This window comes from Hermetia illucens, chromosome 6, assembly GCF_905115235.1.
Source record: "Hermetia illucens chromosome 6, iHerIll2.2.curated.20191125, whole genome shotgun sequence".
Classification (NCBI taxonomy): Eukaryota; Metazoa; Arthropoda; class Insecta; order Diptera; family Stratiomyidae; genus Hermetia; species Hermetia illucens.
In genome coordinates this window covers 657,861-663,967 of record NC_051854.1, presented here as the reverse complement: position 1 = coordinate 663,967, position 6,107 = coordinate 657,861, and the positions used below count along the sequence as shown (strand labels likewise).

General features: G+C 34.5%; 1 long non-coding RNA gene across 1 annotated transcript; it reads left to right on the top strand.

Annotated features, from left to right (window-relative positions):
- Window positions 1-227: 227 nt before the first annotated feature.
- LOC119658675 lies at window positions 228-913 on the top strand. The gene is made up of 3 exons (XR_005250271.1): window positions 228-309; window positions 368-519; window positions 576-913. It is a non-coding gene; the product is annotated as an uncharacterized LOC119658675 (long non-coding RNA).
- Window positions 914-6,107: the final 5,194 nt, after the last annotated feature.

Below are 6,107 nucleotides of genomic sequence, written 5' to 3'. Positions count from 1 at the left end.
ACGGTGAGATTGATTACTTCCTTAGCCAACTTCTAAGCGGGCATGGAGGTTTTCAGTCTTACCTGCACAGGATTGGGAAGGCGCGACCTCCTAATTGTGTATTCTGCAACGGAGTGGCGGACGACGGCGAACACACCTTTTTCTCTTGCGAGAGATGGGATGGCTTTCGTCAGCAGCTTTATGCAGGCGCAGAGGAGTTCTCTCCAGACAACATTGTGAGAGAGATGCTTAAAGTATTTTTGAAATTTCAATGCAAATGTATTTAGATTGAATGTTTTCTAGAAAATCATTCGAATTGAGGTTGATAAGGTAATTTACAATATTTTCACTACATTTTATTAGACTTATTACTCTTTAATACATACAGTTTTTCACATGAAACTCAAGCAAGTTGCTTCCGCCGAATCCATAGAATGCTACTGCCATTGCTACACTTCCGAGGAGAGAGAATAAAACCTCTTGACATTGACCACAATTTCTACTTGGAGATCAAGATGAATTGAATGGAAATGTGAGGAGGTAAAATTGTCCTTATTTTTATATCTGGCTTCCTTTATCTGTAAACAATTCTTTAGAGTTGCAAGTAGAAAGTCGAGTAAGAAACTATTCATAAAAATGCTTTGAGATGAATACAAAAGTGCTGTCAGCAAAATAAATGTTGGGCGAGTTTCACATTGAAGAAAACGAAATCGGATAGCGATAGTGGAGAACGAGGCTTTCGAGGACGCTGTTTGAAGGCAGTATAGTTTCCTGAAAGCAAATATATTCGCTTTTATTAGGAAATCTATTTTTTTTTGTTTGTAAACAAGAACCTACGATTGTGTCGTGGCTTTAATTTTATGTTTAACAATTGAGTCGAATGTTGAAATTATTTGTACTTACTGTAGGTAATCAAATTTATTACTAAACTATATAGTAAACTATAATTGATTGCATTAAAAGTAGTTTTGCCGAATATTATATGTAGATATCTTTCACCTTTATTCACTATTTCCCCTAGATAATGGGTGCATTTGAATATAAGTATATTCATCGTTGAATTTGGTGTGGTACTTTTATTTACCAGGAAAACCCGAGAGCTAATCACAAAAATAATATCCTCCCGGCATAGAAGGGTTGACTGGTCTCATTCTGCTTCACTTTATTTTTTCTATCCCGTATTCTTCACTGCAATAATGGGGTGATTTTCCTTCTCCATTTCATACTATCGCCAAACAAACAATACGGGAAAGCATACATATACAGTCACACAGTCAACGCTCAACCCTTCCCGCCCTCTTTTTATAAGGAACGACGAAATGATACGATGTAATGCCTTTAGTCTATACATATGAGTAAGCAATGCTTGGCCATATTTGAGATGCTTCTACGTTGCTGATATTCTATACAGAAAAAAATCATATCCTTTACCGTTATTTCGAAAAAAGGCAATAACATGTGAAATAGGACGGCTACTGTATGACTTTAGTACGGGCAATTGGAATTATATCTCTCAGACGAACAGTGGCATGAAAAATATTTGAATAGATAAAAAAATTGTTCATATCTAACTTGGCAATGGATGCAGGACATTAAAATCTCTGGGGAATCATCTATATATATATGGACATATGACGACCTGATATGAAATATTAAGTTTTGCGAAAAGTATGCACCAAGTTCTAGGTTATAACCATTTACTTATTTTTGTTAGAATCCACTGAGTTTTTATCTTGCAGTAATATTTATTTTGCTAAAAAATTATTAACATTTCCTGGTTCGGCGACATATTCTTTCTATAACTTTTTCTGGAACTCTTTTTTTCTGGGAATCACTTTAATAGACAACTCTCTACTCAAAAGGATGGAAATCATGCTGTGGGGCAGTTAGGATCATAAAATCCTACGATATAAAGGCTCGCTAACATTTTTACGAGCTCATATTGTTTTATACAATTGAAGATACAGTATTTTTTGTTAAGTTGGAAAAGAGTACGGCTTAACCTAATGTCGGGTCGGTGGTTTAACACGACAGTATAGTTTTAGGGTATAGCATAGCATAGTTTTCGGGTATGAATTTGCCTAAAGTGTTGGGTCCATTAAGAGGCTTAAAGTTTATCGAAAACTTTTTAAGCTGTGTGTGACATTTTCGTTTGATTTATGGGCCAGTTCTGCGAATCCATTGCAAAGCAAACGAATAAAGATATATGAATAGGACCGTTGAAAGACACTGGGCCCGGAATGAAAATTATAGGGGCCCTTACATCCTTTATTTCATTAAAATTTCAATTGCAGGCCCAAAAGAAAACTTTAAATCTGGAGGAATCACTCCCATTCTTCCGGCCACGTCGGGTCTGTGTGGTTATTGATGTCAAAAATTTCAATTGAATTTCGATTATAAATGGAGCTATTGGATGAGCAATAACATTACTAACTCTTCCACTTTTTTTACATTCAGCTGAATTACAAAATAGTAGCATTCTATGCAAAGTAATAATCTCACCCTGCATAAAATTTATCATCAAATTCCACTTTCATGAAATTGGGATTCTTTGATATGCATGAACATATTGTGAGTGGAAAGTAATCTCTTTAACGAATCTGATCCAAGTACTCCAACTCATTAACGGTTTCAATATCTCCCTAAACAATCAACTTTTGTTCTAGCGTCCCTTATTTTATAAAGGTAATTATAATTTCCAAGAGATTTTCTCTAGGTCTTCGTGCTTTTAAATAAATTTTACTCTTCTAACGAACCAGAATTGCTGTTGCTGTATAACAAGATGGATAAACCCTTTTCTAAGGATATCCAGGATATTCTCCCGCAATATATCATATTGTGGGTATAGCTTAATGGCTTCACCGTAGTATTCTTGGAGGAAATAAAAAAAGTTAATTTCACTACAGCCCGTTAATTGTTTATGATTTTATTTCTTCTTTGTCGTAATTTATAAAAACTTTAGGAGGTGAAAATATTTACGTTAACGAGTTTTTTTAAACAATTCCATTGATTAAAGCATAGGGAATAGGATTTAAAAGGCTACTTGCTATAGATTGTTGGAACTGAACTGATTTTGGAGACGTAGCGTAATGAAATTTGAATGAATTCCGCAGGGATTGATACTATCTCTCTTGACACGTTTAGTTCTTTATTCAAATATGTATGCACTGGCTAAAATGTACTCTGTGCAGATATGTGAATAAAAAAGGGTGATTAATTCTTCTGAAAATTGGCGATTTATGTTAATAATGAATATATTATATGAACCGTATGAATGCTAAATGCTGTTTTACCACAGGAGAAATTTCTAAATCTGTTAACGACATGCATTTCCCTATATTTTCTAGGTGATATAAAGATATTGAAATTAGGGGATAGTTTATTTTAATGATACCGAAAGTGCTGGTAATATGAACGGGAAAGATTGAACTTTCACTGCATCGGGGATGCTAGACATTTTATATACAAAAGGGCATAAAAAAAGCACAAAATAAGAACAAATAAATTTCTCAATTAACTAAACAATTTTTACGGTGATAAGGATCGCGAATTCTTATGCAATTTGAACGTTCCGAACAAAAAATTTTTTTTTAAAAAAGGGTAGAGTTGAGTAACTTTTTGATGTAGTTACGGCTGCGTGACGATATTGAATCAGCTAATGCGGCCAATCGACCCACAGGTATATCTTGCCATTTGTTTACTCACAGACCGATTCTTTTGATTTTTGGCAATTTGGCCACATACCCCATTCTCCAACTCCTCTCACAGACTGCCGATTGATTTCAAGTCATTGGATGGGACCGGCTATTTTCAAGTGCGAATGTTGAATGAATGACACTAACCACTCTTTAACTAGTTTGGGAATCATCGTCATATTGAAGTGTTTAATTATCCGGTATTTAACGCCTTATTTTTTTAAATAAGCAATTCACTGGGAAAAGTGGAAAGCATACGCGAAAAATTTTGGGCCATTTTTTCACCGCCAAAATCAAACTTTTTGCTGGAGAGGTTTTCTTCATTTTCATATTGGCCAAGAGTTCAGAATTCTTATCATACTGAAAATAATATACAAAACTTTGATATATTTTCTCCATCCCGTGCACTTTTTATTTCTGACCAATCTACACTGAATTAAGTATGGAAAAATCTACCTAGAAACCTTGATAAAAAGGGTATATAAGAAGATAAATGACATTCTACGTGAAAGCAATAAAAACCAAATTGATCAAGTCATCCTTCGTTATAGACAGAATTGATCCCCATGACCTTTGCTTTTTAATAAATCACACCGAATATACGAGTATTAATTTCGTATTTGAATCCATAAATCTTACTGAACGATAATGATACTAGTTTTTGCTGTTTGCCACAACAGCCATTTTTGCAAGGTCATCATTGTCCAGTAGCGAAATCAGTCCTACCATTCTCTCATGTAACATAAACTGATCCTTCAAATTATTTTTCGACCTTTTTTCACAAACATATATCCTCTGTGTGTATGTACATATTATATTTATACATTTTAGAATATTCAAGTATATGAAAATAACATCATAAATTTCATACAAGCGGGTAAGATTCGATTCTCATGGGAGTGATTCATTTTTTCCATGGACCAAATCGATTTCATTTGAACGAATTGCGTACCCACATCCCTTCTGGAATACTGATCCCAGGAAGAATATTAAATCCTATGTGAAATTCCTTCCCACTTCCCTCGGATACGTGCTAGGGGCGGAGAGTGTTCTGTTTCAAAGACTTATACGAAATGATAAATTTCCAAAAGGTTATATACACATGAAACTACCTCTAAATGAATATCAAATTAATTCTATTTAAATTACCAGATACTATTTTCCCTTTAGCCTAATGGGTGTACATACCATATGTTGAACAGATATCTTGTAATCAAAGGACTCTTCTTTCAACATGTGAAAGCGAGAGAGAAATGAGAACTCTTCTTGTTTCCTTAACTTTCAAATAGGTTATTTGAATTGTGGCCCATTTAGCAGGAATTTCGGTTAGATGGAAGTATGAGGCACGCCATGAATCATGCTAGGATTATGATAATATTCAATTAATTAGTTGTTGTCTGGCAATTTAACTAGGCTATAGAAGATTTCAATCAGATGGCTGAATAAATTGCCGAAGTTGTTTCATACTGGAAAACCGAAAGCGCGACGTTTACGACTTTATTAGGCGAGTAGTTGAAAAAGTGGAAAGCAAAAAGGAGACCTTAAACTAGAAGCGCGCTTATAATCTTTCCTAGTTCATATTTTTTTACCTTTTCACGACCGATGAAGTTAAGTACGTTGGCAAGGTGTTCATCAAAAACCCCATCTCTAACTATGAAGCACTTTCTTTTGAAATACCCCAGCCTTTATCCCTGACACCATGTTACACACATTTATTACACTGTTAACTCAACCATTTTAACTTCATTCCATTGTTTCCTCAATCATCTTAACTGTAGATTTACTTCATCAAGTATGACTCTATCTTATGTAGCTATTTCATGGAATGTATTCCACTTCCCAAAACTTCTTCCATCTAATTAAGTGCTATTTTATATGGTAAGTGCTGAGCATGAAAATCAAAACTCCACAAGGTGTTACTTCTATGATGACAAAATACGAATTTCATGCTACATTTGGACTCTACTGCATATACACGAAAGTATACGTCACTTCAGAGGTTTATGCTTTTAATGGTTAACTACATTTTACCCATTTGAGTTGCAATTTGTGCAAACTTTTCCATTAACTAATTGATGGAAAATCTTGCATTTGGCAAACTTCCCCTGATGAGATTCTGTTTGCAATGGCAACAGCCAAATGTAGAATATGGGCACACATGGTAAATGATGTTGAAAATTAAGTGCATCATCATGTAACCCAAACAACTTTCAAAAGCACTTTTGCAATGAACTTGATAATGACTTTTATATTGCATTATATTGTGTGTCGGTGGTAGCGTGGATAGCCTGCTAAGGAGTGAAATACAGAAACCGCCATGATTTTCAAGTCAGTAAAAGAGTTATCCATGTGACGGTTTAAAGAACAAATGCGTTAAGTTTCATTTGCTTTTGCTTTTATCTCTTTCAAAAAAAAATTTAACTTTGAGTTTTT